The following is a 16881-nucleotide window of genomic DNA, read 5'->3' as shown; positions in this document are numbered from 1 at the left end:
TGGACTGACCCACATTCTTCTTAATCTGCACTGCCCAAAAATGGGCACAGTGCTCTCCCTGAGGTCATGCTAATGACAAGTAGAATGAAAGAGTTACTTCATGTCTTTTGCAGACAAAGTTATTGTTTATCCATCTCAGTATGGTATGATCTGTTTTTTTGTAGCAGTTTAGCACTGAATCATTTTCAACTCATGACTCACCATAGTTCAGACCCTTTTCTGTAGTACCAGAGATCACAATTATTCGTCCTGTCATTATACAGCTGATCGCTCTTATGTGCAGAACTTGACATTCATTCCTGCTGAATGTATTCATTGTATTCTTCCCCAGATGGTTTCTCTAAAATTGCTCAGTGATTCTGTTGTAAGCTTTTTTTTTAGAACCACTCTTGTTAGCAGAAGGTGGCTAAAGCCACTGTCACTGATGCCTCATTACCACAGGTAATGTTTGCAGTGCCACTTCTGTCACTCTGCATTAGGGTAGCCCAGACACTGATGGCACAAAAGACACCTCCACGCTTGGGGTTAGTTATCTACAGGCATTTTAAGTGCTTAAACTTCCACTGCAGGCAATGAAAATATGGTTCATGTGATTTATGAGTATTTGAGGATAACTTACTTAACCAGCCATCAAAACAGTGGTTCTCGAGTGCCATCTGAAATGCCCCAGGCTGGCTCAGACATCCACAGTAGAATGACAGAGATTGTACAGGAACATCTGGGCCCTACTGGATGGCAGCAAGATGTCAAAAAAGGAGATCCTAGGACCTTTCAAATGGCATCGGATCCCTCTGATAGATTGAATCAACCCCTACACAATTAATAGAGGATTGACCTGCAGAGGTCCCTTTCAACCCTAACTATTCTATGATTCTGTCATGGTCAGTGAAAGGACGCAACAGCCACAAGTTGTAGCAAGAGTAATTCCAGATTTATTGTGACAGTGGTTTAGCATTGGAGGAGGCTGCCTAGAGAGTCTATGGGGTCTTCATGCTTGAAACACTTGAAACAACTTGACAAGGCCCTGAACAACCTAACCTGGCTTGGTAGCTGGCCCTGAGGCTGGAGTTGGACTAGATAGCCTCCAGAGATACCTACCAACGAAAATTTTATGACCCTAAACCACATGCAATGTTATTTTGTAATTTCTTTACTGTTGCTTTACATCATGTTTAATTAGGCAATAGAGGGAGAAGAAAAAAGAGAAGGGTAGGAAGTAATTGAAGCTATTTGTTTTCTTCAGTTCAGAAAAAAAAAAAAAAAAGTCCATGGCAATAACAGCCCATGGTCATTTAGTTAATTCAACACCATTAATTAAAATTAATAACATTTTCTTATCAAGCTTCTTTATCACATTTATGGTATATTTATTTCTTACATGACACTTCATTACTGTCAACTATGACCTGAGAAACTTGACAGATGGAGAAAGAACAGCAGTTCACTGACAGAAATGGGAACAAAATGCATTCTTTCCAAAGCTTTAGACATTTTTGCCTGTTTCCTGTTGGGAGACCTCTTGTTTAAACTGCCGTTTTAATGGATATTCAAAACTAAACATGCTGTGCATGTTCACATTTGGACAAAATATGGTGAGCTTGCTAGGTCATATTAGAGAGCACTTCACCAGCAAGGATCTCTGCTGATGTAACTTCTAATTTATTTATCTTAAATCACATTCATGTAATCTCTGTCCTCATGTTCCATTGAATTCCTAAACAAAGTAAAGGGAAGTCATACATGGAGTCTGTTTCTTCTTCCAAGATCCTAGCACAAAATAGAAATGGGAAGAAATAGCCACCATAGGAAAAGGCTCTTCTGTTCCAGCTGTTCTATTATGACAGCTTGAGCCCTTGAACGCTCTGTCTCCCGTTGAGTTACTACTTTTCCTGTCTTGTTTTCTCCAGCCTGACAGCTAATTTACTGGCTCCCTTTTCACTTCTGCCTTCCTTAAGACTTTTTTTCACAGTCTGTTTTGTAATTTTGCTATCCTTTCTGCATCCTTTTTTGGATCATGGTGATGTGGACTCCTGGCAGGTCATAGTAATTAATCATGTGCATGAGTCCAATCTGCTTTGCTGTGAGACCTCTCTGCAAAAAACACACAGTGGGATTCCAGTTTTCCTGGAAATTTTTACTGTTTGAGCTTCAGTGTATTCTCAGTAACTTTTGACAGGACTGGATATCTTACTATTTGACTCTACTTTTTCATTTGGCAGTCACACAGAGAAACGCAAAAGTCGGGCACTGTTGCTTTACTTGCTAAGTTTGTACGATTTATCTGTATTTATTTTTTCCCCCATTGGCTGAATGGATTTCTTGTAATTGAGTTTCTGACTCAGATGCATACACCAACTTGTTTCCCACCTTTCTTCATACATGATGAAAAATGATAATAAACAATGGGCATGACACTGAAAAATTCACTATGTTAGAACTATGAGTAATTGTGGGAAATGTTTGTGGAGAATGCTGCTAATGGTGAAAGCAACAAAAGATGTTAATTATTGTCAGAGAATTATGTGTGTATTTCTGTCCAGCAGTGTCTGGAAGCAGACATTTCAACTTGGTGTCACAGGCTGCCATGGCAGATACTACCTATGGGGAAGTTCTTTCTTCAGCAGTTGGAAACTGGTTCATACCTAAAACCTGAGGACTTATATATCAAAGAAAATTCTGTGAATATTTTCTGTCCTTGGATAATTTTACTATTCATACAAAGGTCTAATACTTTTTGAAAAACAGCTAAGCTATTTGGCTTCAGTAATGTCATGTTTGAATCTTATCAAAATATGTTCACTCTTCGCAGCCCATAAAACACATGGGAATATCTTAGCAGAGAGTAAATGAACAGCATTGGAGCAAATGTGATAACTCAGTGTTGTTAAACATCAATCCCCAATGGAAAAAGCTTTGTTTTAATGCCCATATCCAGCTGCCACTTATAGCAATAATAGCCGCAAATGAAGATCCAGGGTAATAGAAGGTTGTAGGTGTTAAGATGACTGCTTCTTGGAAAACTGGAAAAAATATGCACTATGGATAACATAAATCTTTGTTCCTACAACACTGAGCAAGAAGTTAAGGACCGTGGACTCTACTAATCAAACATAGAAAAAAGTTTCACATTTGTGGAAGAAAACAGAAAAGAAAAACAGCTGATAAAATACAGTACTTTGCTGAAGATTGCATCAGATATGAAACTGTGCTAATTTTGGATGAGATCCATTTCACCTAAAACATCTATAGCAATAAATCAAATAGTGCTATAAAAAATCTAGTCTGCAGTTTGGATGAAGCCATCCTGCTTTAGAGGGGTAAAAATATTTATTGTTAATGACACGGACTATTTCACACTAGGTTGCCTTGGTGCCAAAAGCAGTTCCTGGGTATTTTTAACTTAGTAGCATAACTGTAGTCCTAAGGTTCCTTCCTTCCCAAGTAAGAATTTGAATTTCTAAAACTCATCATGTTTCAGGCAGGAGTCTTATCAGTCTTAACTTCAAGATGTCCTAAAATTCTGGGCATCAGTATTTACTAGGCCCATTCTAACTTAGCTTGGAAGTTCCCAAGACACTTTTACAGACAGTTTTCATAACATTCTTCTTCAGAGGGGCTGTTCTGTTGTGAAGTTTGCTTTTGTCCATATTTCAACAGACATCCATAGCACTTATTTCTTGGACAATACCCAGATGGTTAAAGTGTTAATTCAGAAAGGGGGAGGCACAGCTTAAAACGTGAAGATATTGAACTCCCTGCACCAGACTAGTTACTGAATTCATAAGTCAGGAATGTGGAGAACATTATTCACTTTAATTCAAACCCATTGTGCAGTTCAGTCTGCAAACTGCTTAGCATGAAAAAAAGACTAAGGAAGAAGTAACTAAATGTTGTTGAATGACTAACACTGGGACACTTCATGTTTTCAGATCTTGCTCCTTGGAAGATGCATATGTTTTATTTTGGACTATTAATAAAACAAATAAAACTTTCTTGCAAGCAGTCACCAAATTGCTGTCTCTGCTTTGTCTCACCTAATTACTTGAGCAACAGCATAGAAAGTGGTGCCTTCTTGCTTACTGTCCTAACACAAGATCTGGCTTACTTCTGCACTCAGCATTTTTCTTTCAAAAGAGAATGAAGGCAAGGAGCTTACATTCAGTTACTCCATGGTTTTGTGCCTAAATATTTCTCTTTTGAACAAAATTGAGCCAAGAATTTGAATTATTTCTTTGCTGCTTGAATTCTCTAATCATTAATCTGTTACACCAAAGAAAAATATGCCCTCTGAATGCATGGTCTTATCAAGAAGAAGCCAAGAATGGGCTGCATCCTTGTTCTGTGTACTTTTAAAGACAAATGTAGACTCCTAAATTACCCAGAATCTGGAGAGGAAGGCAGGCTTGATGTATGTTACTGCAACTGCAGAAGGTGGTTCTATTGGACAGAATAGCTGTCCCTTTCCTGGTTTAAGGAGGTGTCTCCATCCTCTAAACAGGGAACTCAGGCACTGATTCTAGACAGGCAGACTTCACATTCACAAATATTGTACTTTAAATGTTTTTCAGGTAGACTGCCATGAGTTCATTAAATGCTCATTACGTACCAATAGTACTGTTATTAAATGTGAGCCTCCATCTGGTAAAAGTCCTGCCTAGACCATTCTAAGCTTGAAAGACAACGTAGAAAACTATGGGTTTCATTTTTTTTTTTCATACTGTACTTTAGAAAGCTGTTAGTTTTTTTTTTTTTTTGTTTTTTTTTTTTTTTTTAGAGACCCACTCCGAACTAAACCTTTTTACAAGGGAAAAGGGCATGCTATGCCTAACAAATTATCTACAGGAAACTTATTATCTGAGTTATAATATGAAAAATGACAGAAAATTGGGGCTTAGAGTAGCAGGGTAATTAAGCCCAAAATACATCTTGAAAATAGTCAAATAAAATGACTTTGCTCTGGGAACAGTTAAAACTCATGGCCAAAAATGTGAGAGGACATTGGTGCAGAATCTGAGACATTACTTCAAGTCTGTCTTTATTTGACCTGACACAAAAGGCTACATATTTACAAGGCAACTGTGCACCTGGAACTGTCCTCTGGCGCTGAGGCCAAGGGTCATAGAAGACATTCATTCTATTGTCATCTTAGGCAACAAAGCAGGTTGTACATCCTTTTATATCAGTCCCCGGATTGCATTAACACTCAGGCCATACCTGGAAATTGTTTGATAGAGCAATTGCTGGCCTAGGAAAAATGGTGCCAGGGAATGCTCTAAGAGTTTAACATGTTCAAGTTTCAGTGCCCAGGAATGTTCCCTGGCACTGCTTGATTTGTTAACACAGAAGTAGCCAAAAGCCTTTTGTTTTAGACACTTAAAATGACACTGGAGGCACACTAGCAAAAGATGATCTCTATAGAAAATTAAGGTATTCATAGGACAAAAATAACACAAAGGTATTTTACAGCATTGATCCTCAAATCTTTGAGATTATTTTTGGTCTGAATAAACAGTTTCTCAGACAGTGATTTCCATATAGAATATATAATACTGAGTTTAAGATTATTAGATTAGATCCATTTCACAGAATGAATTATTTAATTTCATATCCAAGATATTTATTCCAGCTCCAGGTAGGGAAGAAAATAGGATCTAGATTGTGGTTGATGTTCCACTGATATTTGAGAGGGAACGAGTTTGGAAAGAGAATTTCTCCTGTTTCCAGTTTGCATATTTACAGAAGCTAAGTCTATTGAATTATTTGAGCTTCCTTAATATATGGTGCAGAGCTCAGCCTAGTTCCCATTAAGTCACATGTTTGCTGACTTCATGGCCACTGTGTTGCACTCATAATTTTTCATTTGGCTTTTTAATTTTAATTTTCCTATTTCTCTATCTTTTATTTAGGAGCACTATTGTTAAGTGCTATTAATGTGAAAATACCTGTATCTATTTTTTAATCTGTTCTGTCATTTATATTCTACAAGTTGTGTGAAAACCGAGATGAAAGGAGCTATTTTTTTACCTATAATTGATGGCTGACAACACAGAGAGGAATCTGAATGAAAGCTCATGCACAATCTAATATTTACCTTTTTGGGGGCAGCATGTTGCAATAAGTAGTAGGAAGATGAGTGTTAACAGATGCACTGTCCATCAGCATAGTTGTTACTTAAATTCAGATAATATGGATGTTCTCTAATCTATGGTAGCCATCACAGGCTACATGACATTTGAAACTGCTTCTAAGGAAGAAATTAAAACCTTATTTGGAGAATTTCTCTGCCAATTGAGGGCAGGTAGAATTACTTTTTGAAAGCTCCATCACTCAAACTGAAAGAAAAAAGAAACTCCATCTCATTCCTTGGGCAGGGAAATAAGGGTTGTGTAGAAAAAAAATAAATAGGTTCTATTGTTTCTTTTAGCTCGGTGGAGCAATCCTGAAGACTTTTTGTATTTTAATTGCATTCTTATCTTGATTAAAAATGGTACTGTCCAATTTTGGTTACCCTTTTTTTTATTCTTTTGCTAGAGGACCAGCAGGAATGTTCCTTGTACAGTGTAAATATCAGATCTTAATCTATAAATACCAAGATGCTGCAAGAATTTAAAAATCACAGGTGCTTCTGATGGAATATAGCTTGCAGGAAGAGATTATGGTAAGCAATCCAATTTGGAAGTGCTCCATATACAGGAACAGGAGTTATGCAGGCCAGAAAACACTGCTGAAGGAATTTTATTTAGATATTTAGAAAAAATCAGGACAACCATCCAAAAGAAACCATAAACTAATTGTGAGCTATATTCATAGCCAAACCAGGAGAAATTAAGCTAATAGATTTGTTCTTTTAGTATATAAAACTGGCTGTGCCCTGGAAAGCCTCGGACTGCAGTCTATAATTCTCTCCATAATGGCTGCTGAACTGTTAGCTCCCATTCACATATTAATTCTTTGCAAATGTTTCTTAGTGCAAAGACTCAAGATGTTTAGCCTTGAAAAAAGCCCAGGCTTCAAAGCACAGTTTGTCTTTCCCTCTCACACATATTCCAACAAGATTTTTTTTTTTAACTAAACAATGGGAAATGCCTTTCTCACTGTGAGATTTACTGCTCCTTACAAGTATCTGACAGTTAACCTTGGCAGTCATTTCATTGCAAGAGGATGCAAGAAAAATTTCTGAAAATTCTGGGACTCTGCTCATCTGGCAGCTAAAGGATTCCAGCAAAGCCTTGCTTGGCCTTGATCTGAGAGTATGGAAGCTTTAATTGTCCATGTGAATACCTTAAACCTTAAACCAAAAAGGAGGCTGAATGTTGAGGGGCATTTCCCAGTATATCTGCCTGAGATAATATATATCAGTGTTTTTCTATTTCTGTGATTATTTCACACTATTTTAGTTGTCAAAAATCTATTGTTCTCTTTTACATTCATTGAAAAATCAATTAGTAGTCATATATGTAAATCAGGCAGTTTCCCCCTTCACTATTTTTCTCAAATTTCTAAATCATATAATACAACAGTATGATTTCCTGTTGATTCCTGTTATAATTTTTAATGATTTGCAATAAATTTACAAAGTTATGCACACCGATGTTACTGGGGCTATTTCCATTCCATAACAGGCTGTGAATCGTGCTTTTTACTGGTAAATATAATGTTTTCAATAAATCTTTTTGGAAATTTTTTAAGAACGTACAAACCAATCTCAAAGCTGGGAAATTACAATGTGTGGTTTAGTGGGTTTCTGTGGCTCAGCTTTTGTAGCGGGGGGGGGGGGGGGGGGGGGGGGGGGTAGGGGGGGGTGGGCTACAGGGGTGGCTTCTGTTAGAAGCTGCTAGAAGCTTACCCTGCCTTGTGGAGCCAATGCCAGCCGGCTCCAGGACAGGCTTCCTGCAGGTGGCCAAGGCCAAGCCAATCAAGGGTGATAGTAACGCCTCTGTGATAACACATTTAAGAACAGAAGGTTGTTGCAGGTGAAAATTCCAGCCAGGGGAGAGCAGAGTGAGAACATGGGAACAACAAGGTAGACACCAAGGTCAGTGCAGAAGGAGGGGGAGGAAATGCTCCAGGCACTGGAGCTGAGGCCCCTGCAGCCCGTGGTGCAGACCATGGTGGAGCAGCTGTGCCCCTGCAGCCCATGGAGGACCATCGGGGTGCAGAGACCCACCTGCAGCCCATGGAGGAGCCCTTGCTGGAGCAGGTGGATGCACGAAGGAAGCTGTGACCCTGTGGGAGACCCAAGATGGAGCAGGGTCCTGCCAGAGACCTGCAGCCCATGGAAAGAGGACCCCACGCTGGAGCAGGTTTTTCCTGGGTAGGACTTGTGGCCCCTGTGGTGGACCCATGCTGGTACAGCTCGTTCATAAAGGACTGCACCCCATGGAGGAGCGACTCACGGGACAGCAGTTGCATGTAGAACTGTTGCCCGAGGGATGGACTCACGCCAGATAGGTCCATCTCTGACTGTCTTCTGTGGGAGGGACCCCACAGGAGCAGGGGAAGGACTCCTCTCTCTGAGCAGCAGCAGAAACAACAACTGACTGCAACCACCATTCCCAGTCCCCCTGCACCACTCGGGGGGAGGAGGGAGAACGTGGAAGGAAGGATGGATGGGGGAAAGGTGGTTTTAAGATTATTTTATTTCTTACTCTTTTGCTCTGATCCTGTTAGTAATAGATTTAATTAATATCCCCACTTTGAGTCTGTTTTGCCTGTGAAGGTAATCAGTCACTGACCTCTCCCAGCTGTTATCTCAACTCATGAATCCTTAGCTGTTTTTTTTTCTCTCTGTCCAGTTGCAGAGGGGAGTGAGAGAGCAGCTTTAGAGGGTACCTGACATCCAGCCAGGGTCAACCCTGATGATAATTCCACAGAAATCAATGTGCAGTTGTCGTTGTCGGGACAGACACCACACTGGGATTTCATGCAGAAAAAGCCTTTATTTCATACAAACATGGCCAATTTATAGTCTCCCCTAGCCAGCGTGTTTCACCATCATTGGTGCCCTTACTACATACACATCTTAAGATTGGTTCCTGTATAGCTTCTGCAACTCAGGGTCACTCAGCAAACAGTCCAGGCTCTCTGGCTATCACAGCTGCGCTGCAGCTCCGTCCTCCTTGTCCACCTTCTAATTTTCATTGTTTACATTCCTTCACAACTTCACAGCTGCAACCACTCAAATTCAGGGCCCAAACTGTCCACAGCTCAATTGCTTCCCACATGCAGTGACTTTTAAAGTTCTTTTTTAGTAGAAATTTTAATGTCCTAACTTTTTCTTTTTTCATTTAGACACTTCTTTTTCCATCATTTACTCAGGAACTTTTTACAGACAAACTTATTATTGTGCTATAATAATGCTGTCCAGCCATGAATGCCGTTATATACACAGACATTTGTGACCAAGAAAACAATTCTCCAAGAGACAGTCCATCCCAAGTCTGGTAGAGGTCTGTACACCTTGTGTAGGTGAAATGCTATTCTGTGACAAGTAGCAGCTGTGTGCACAGAAGCAATGTAAGTGTGAATAATACTTGGAGAATCACCAGGTAAAGCTCCATAATTCTGTATAATGTGAACCTCAGCATAATGCTCACTGGGTGCGATGGGGTTTTGATTTTGCAAACAGTTGCATTCAGGGATGTTCCACTTGTGTGAAGTGATGGCTTTCTTTGTGATGTATCAGATCCAGTGAGAGGAGGTTAAGCTGAAAAATCCACTTCTGTGATCTTGTATATGAGAACTATAGAACCAAAGAACATTGCAAATGGGATCTTATGTCAATATTTGCAGTGAGGTAGAGTTTGTACCAGCTGGAGATCCAGATCATATATTTTAAATATTAGGTTTCTGCTACTTTTTGTGACTTTAGGTTTTAAAATGCATTCTCTTTATACAAGTCTAGTAAAGCATGACATTAGGAAAGCTGAGTGATAAGAATTAATTGTAAGAATTGCTTCCCATGACATACTTTTAATCTTGGCAGAGAATCACAGTTTTGTTTCAGGAGGAAAGCCTGACAGTGGGCCAACACTAACTGGACAGTTATGACTACTCCTACCCTTGGGATCTTTGCATAGTTACTTTTCTGTTACCTTAGCTATAAATCATCATGTGAGCACAGTAAATATTTAAATAGAAAAAAATCTGTGATCTGTGAAAAGAGTAGTTGTTTCCCCCCCCACACACACTGAAGAAAGAGCATTTAAGAATAGTTGTCCCATAAAATCAGGGAGGAGAATCTATATAAAAATAATTTATGGGGGTAGTGTATAAAACCAAATTAAAAATTGGGGAAACTAAAAAACTAGCAACAGAGATATGATGATAATATAATGGATTAAAGAACTGTGAAACAAAGATAACGGCATGTTTCCAGATTCTTGACCATGTGCTATTTTAATTCTTACCTGTTCAATTTCAGAAATTTTTACTTTAATCACTGCAATTGGTACTTTATAATTAGTGAATTCTAGAGCCAGTGAATTCTATTTACATTAACAAAATTACTCTCATGTAATTTGCAATAACAAGATATTCCTTCTTAAGTGAGAAGGTGGCAAGCATCTTAGAAGAGTAACTGCATGAAGAAAATGCTTCCTCTGGCATTATAGAATATTTTTATAATGGATGAAAAATTGAAATATTTTGGGATGAGCTTTAGATATGGTAAATTCAAATCAGAAATAATCTCACTGAAATTATACATAGATGTAATCAGTAGCAATCCCTTGAATTAATGGTAATGCTAGTATGAAAATCCTTTTCTTTTTATGTCTAATTGCTAAAATAGAGTTTATGCCTAATGAAAAGGGCTTCCATTAGCGTAAAATTTTTGTGCACTCTTTTTTTCAAGAAAAGATTTCTATGGAGAATACCTTTCAAATCCATCCCAAATATTTGCTACTAGAATGGCTTTATTCCAAAAGTTTTGCAAATGGATATTTTTGAGTGTTTCCAGAATTAATTCTGAAGTCTTCTCTTAGTAATATAGATTCAGTGAAAACTATCAGAAGTTTCAGCACATTGTCTCTTGTATACCTTAGCTTATTAGAGGACGATATATTGCTAGATCCTCAGTCAGCATAAATCAGTCTAGTACAACCACAAGGATTTTTGCCAGCTCCGATCTAGTGTCTAGTCAATCCTTGGCCTGTTCACTAGAACAACAGATAAGTTTGCCAAATTGGACATAGTATCTTAATTTGACTGCTTCTGCTTTGATATAAGGAAAGTTGGCTTACAGTATCAATTGATGTGTCGTTAGATGTCTCAGGTAAAGAACCTCCCCTACCCTTAAATTAAGTTTGTTACCCCTTCTCCTATACTTGGTGGGGAGGGTTTCACCAAGTTTGTGCAAATCCAAATAGAAATCTCTCACCGTTTGTTCTGGATCTTGACCCAGCTTCTGCAGAAGTCAAGGGCAAACTCCCACCAGCTGCTGAGACAAATAAGTCATCAAAGGCAAATGTCCCTGGAGTACTAGTTCTTCACAGGGATATGCAGGAGGAGATGATCACACAGCAAGAGTAGTCATTATGTAGGAGGGAATTTTTCTGGGGATGAAGCATTCAGGATGTTTATCAGAGCTTTTGTCATATTATGTTCTGGAATTAGCACGCTTGTCTATTGCAGAAATCCTTTTATTAGCTGGCTTTTTGCCAGGTAGGATTTTTGTTTTCATACTACTTCACAAATTTCCCTGGAAACATTTGTTACTCCAGATTGTGCCTGAATATTTATCTATTTTTCCAGTAAATGCTAAAAATTTGTTCATATTTACTAAAATGTAAAAAACCAAACTAACAGAAATAAACCAGAAAGCATTAAGGATTTTGGGTCTGATCTTTCAAAGCTTTTTCCTGGCCAACTTTGACAGTATGCTTCAGGAGAATTAAGTATATTGAAGTATGTATCAGCATTGGCCTCATCAACTGAAATGAAGTTTGGGTTCTGATAGAGAGACTCTCTGGATAAGCCCCAGAATTAAGATCTCAAAAGGTGGGTGCCACACAACTTGTGAGTCTTAAAGTATGAAACTATTCTGATTTTCAGAAGAATTTACCTGTGGGATAGAAACCGGATCAAGAAATGAGGGGGATTCCTGGAAGAGTGTCCCAGACACCTTTTCAAAGGCTGAAGACTGGGAGAGGGAAAGTTTAAGGGGAAGAGATGTTTCCACACTTCCTGCTTAAGCAGAAGTACTAAGATCCTTATCCAACTTTTCCAACTTGTCTTCCATGATCTCATATTTACACTTCACTTTCCTCATCTTTTATTTCTTCTTCGAGACTACTGTGGACAGCATCAGCATCACAGCTCCTGACAGTGTGCTGGCACAGGATAATATTTGTATTAGCAGTGTTGCTAAAGGATTTGAAAAGATTTGTCCTGTAATACCAGAACTGGATACTCAGGCATCCAGACAGTGTAAACTGGTGGTCAGTCCCACCAGTGTAAAGACTTAACGCATCGTAACTGATGAGTGAGCGTTGGCTGCCTTTGTTATGGTTGGAAGCTGTGCCACATAAGATGCTCTACTTTTATTCTAGGGTATACAAGACGATAAAAAATTTCTGACACACTATGAAAAGATACCAGGTGTCCTACGGTTAACAATACATCCAAGATGGGAATTTTTGCATGTTTATTATCTTAGCTGGCAACACTTTGTTTTCTGTTTTTCTCTTTCTCAGTTGTATGAGTTAATCAGCTTTGTGGAATGCATGTTTTCGTCCACATAGTCTTACAGCCATGCATTTCTAGTCAGTGTTGGGACCTCACACATTTATCACACAATGATTATTCCCTATTCTTTGTGGACAGATGCTTGTTTCTAGAATAGAATTTTGCCACTTTGTCTAGTAATTTTTTTTCTTCTTTTGCTTTGGGTATCAAAAAAAGATAATTTTTTGCTATAGAACTTCTCCCCATTAGAGAACTCTTTGCTAAAAAGGATTTTACCTCATTCGCTTGCAATCTTTCAATAATTGATGTGACTCCATTTACTTCAATAGATTTAGCTGGCTAAAAGGTGTTGTAGCAAGATTTTTCTTGAAAATAGATGTAATCTTTTCACAGCCAGTCAGAAACAAGTAACAGATATATCACAAATCTTCATTTGGACTTTGCTGGTTTAGAAATGCACAATAGATAATAATGTTATTATTACCTAGTCCTGTTTTTGCTGTTTTAATTTGCACATTTATCCTTACAGTAATTTTGTTTCAGTCAAAACAGTTTCATCTTTTTCAAAGTTTATCCTAAGAAGATGATATGACATAGCATTCTGAAGGAAAAGGTTGATATTTGTCAGAGACGTAAAAGATTTGCTTATAATCACTTTGCAATCGTTTTGGACCATAAGCTTTAAAAGGTAGCCAATCCATTATTTCTATTAGGAGTAATGCAGAGAAAATAGGATGTGAAGTTATTTAGATATTTCTTTTCTGAAACCAGTAGTTCTCATGAACGTGGGAGACTAGCTGTGGCTTGATTCACGTGTGTTTTGTCAGAAACAGTCTCATGGTTTGAGGGATAATCTCATTTCACACGGTTCGGGGGGAGGGCAATTTTTAAATGCAGTCAGTAAAATGACATTAATACGCATATGCAAACAAACACAAAGTCCTGTGTGAACTGATCCTCAGCTTCCTGTGGGAATGACATCTTCAATGGATTACATTTGAGCTCACTGAGAATCAGCCGGGATGACAGCTGAGCTGGAAGCTATGCCAGAATACTGGCTGCCGTCTGGTTTTGTATGTTTGTGATACCTATACTTAGCCTGCTGTCTGGAGTAAAGACAGTAAAAATGAATGAAGTGTGACTGTAAAATGAGCTTGATGTGTGATTCTTCTGAGTAATTGTAACATTATTAGAATAGAATAGAATAGAATAGAATCATCAAGGTTGGAAAAGACCTCCAAGATCACTGAGTCCAACCTTTGACTGAACGTCACCATGCCAAGTAAACCATAGCACTAAGTGCCACGTGGAGTCATTTCTTGAACATTTACAGGGATGGTGACTCCACCATTTCCCTGGGCAGCCAGTCTTAATGCTTAACCACTCTTTCATGGAAGAAATTCTTCCCAATGTCCAACGTGAACCTCTCCTGGTGCATCTTGAGGCCATTTCATCTTATCCTGTCACTAGTTTCCTGGGAGAAGAGGCTGATCCCCACCAGGCTACAACCTCCTGTCAAGTGGTTGTAGAGAGTGACTGAGGTCACCCCTCAACCTCCTTTTCTCCAGGCTAAACAACCCCAGCTCCCTCAGTTGCTCCTCATATGACTTGTGCTCTTCACCAGCTCCGTTGTCCTTCTCTAGACATGCTCCAGCTCCTTAATGTCTTTCTTCTAGTGAGGGGCCCAGAAACAAACTCAGGATTTGAGGTGTGTTCACCAATGCTGAGTACAGGACTATCACTGTCCTAGTCCTGCTGGCCACACTGTTGCTGATACAAACCAGGATGCCATTGCCCTTCTTGGCCACCTGGGCACACTGCTGGCTCATTAGGACCCCTAGGTTCTTTTCCACTGGACCACTTACCAGCCACTCTTACTCTTAGTCCATAGTGCTGCATGGGATTGTTGTGACCCAAGGGCAGGACCGAGCACTTGGTCTTGTTGAACCTCATACAGTTGCCCTTGGCCCATTGATCCAGCCTGTCCAGATCCCTCTACAGAGCCTTCCTACCCTCCAGCAGATCAACACTCTCACCCAACTTGGTGTCGTCTGCGAACTGAGTGAGAATGCACTCAATCTCCTCAACCAAATCATCAATAATAATATTAAACAGGACTCACCCCAATATTGAACACTGGGGAACCCCACTAGAGGTTGGCTGCCAACTGGATGCAGCACCACTCACCACCACTCTCTGGGCCTGGCCATTCAAACAGTTTTTGACCCAACAAAAAGTGCACCTGTCCAAGCCATGGGCTGCCAGCTTCTCCAGGAGAATGCGGTGGGAGACAGTAACAAAGGCTTTGCTGAAGTCAAGGTAGACTACATCCACAGCCTTTTCCTCATCCACTAGGGGCATCACCTGGTCATAAAAGGAGATCAGGTTGGTCAAGCAGGACCTGCCTTTCCTGTTGGCTGTGCTGATCCCCTGGTTGTCCTGTACATGCTGTGTGATCGCTCTCTGTTCAAACTGTTCCATAACCATATATCAAGCTGCTTCCTGAAATGTATTTTCTATTTATGAACTCTTTTATGGCTCTAGGACTTTTTTATTAAGTTGTTAGTACTAGTTATTTTCATGCCTTATGCTTGGTGCATTTCTTGATAGCAAGGTAACTTCTGAAAAGTAAAGTTCATTAAGTGTAGAAATTATATGTGCAGAATGGAATTAGCAAGTAATGTATATGGGCAACATAATACAAAGCCCTGAAGAGAGATCTGGCTCTAACTTGCTGTCCTTTCTGTCTGTGAATATATTCTTAGAACTGCATTACTTTGTTTCATCAGAAATCACTTTATATGTAGGGGTGGTATGTGAACAGATTAAAATACAGCCTTTGCCCAAAAGCATGGCAGTGATGTGTAAATCAGATGCCCTTAGTTCCTTCACAGCTACTGCCACTATCTAATGCAATTAGGGTCTCTTATAAGTGATTTATTAATGTGAAAACTATAGCAGTGATATAACCTACATTTCAAAAAACAAAGAAAAAATTTCAAATAGGAATAAGAAGGCTTTTGCATACATTTATAAGGTTCTCTTGAGCCTTCTTTTCTTTAGGCTGAACAGTCCCAGCTTCCTCAGCCTTTCCTCAAATGTCATATGCATATCATATTCATGGTTCTTGGCCAAATTCACTCCAGTATGTCCACGTCTCTCTGGTTCTGAGTGGCTCAGAGCTGTACCCAACAGTCCAGATGGTTCTCACCACTGTTGAAAAGAGTGGAAGGATCACCTTCCTCATCCTGCTGGCAACACTCTGCCTAATGCAACCCAGGAGGCTATTGGCTTTTGCTGTTATGGCCCTTTGCTAGCTTTTAACTTGCTTAATATGTAATTAAAAATAAATAACTTAATAAATGTTTGTTTTCAAAGCTAATGCCTAGGAAATGTCTTCTTTCAATTTATTTCTATAAAAGGCTTAATGGTGGGACAAATTGCTGCGGATTTAGAGTATCATCTATCCTTGTTTGAATGTGGATATCCTCTTTTGAGGTTGCTAGTCTCTCAATGCTAAACAACTCCTTCAGGCCTGAACTGGAAGGAGTATTTTTCTTGACATTGTGCAACTGCCACAATTCCATGGTTGCTCTGCAATCTTAAGGTTGTTTGACCCTAGCATGTGATTTGTGGATGTAATGAAGAATATGTTTGCTATGTCCTGCCTTTATAAGGAATCATCAGAAGTCACTGCTAATGGAAAGCCTGCTAACTGGAGAATGATTTCATATAATTCATATCAAATGAAGTTCATTAGAGTGCACTGAACACTATGAATGTTAACAGCTGTCAATTGTAAAACAATAATTTATGCTAAAATCTCTAGGATGTAAAAGAAAACAGAGTAGCTTGGCAGTATGAAATGTTGTGTGTGAAGTAAGTTTTCCTTCTAATATTATTTTTGGCTTTTTATGCTTTGTACATTGAATCAGTGACACTTCATTGTAGGTGTATTTTCCTTGAATAACCTGAGAAAGTGAGGGTCAAATGGAAAACTTTTAAAAGGTCTTGTTGATTTTGTTTAGGAATAAGTTCTGTGATATACTTCATATGCTACTCAAACTCAAGTTGTTTGTCATAATTTAACAATATTTTACAATGTGCACTTCATTCAATGCCCTTCTCATCTCGATTGAGCCTGCATTTTATACATTATACCTGTACAGAACATGTACATGTAGATGTAAGCTC

This window comes from Chiroxiphia lanceolata, chromosome 3, assembly GCF_009829145.1.
Source record: "Chiroxiphia lanceolata isolate bChiLan1 chromosome 3, bChiLan1.pri, whole genome shotgun sequence".
Lineage (NCBI taxonomy): Eukaryota > Metazoa > Chordata > Aves > Passeriformes > Pipridae > Chiroxiphia > Chiroxiphia lanceolata.
Note: the sequence above shows the minus strand (reverse complement) of the source record.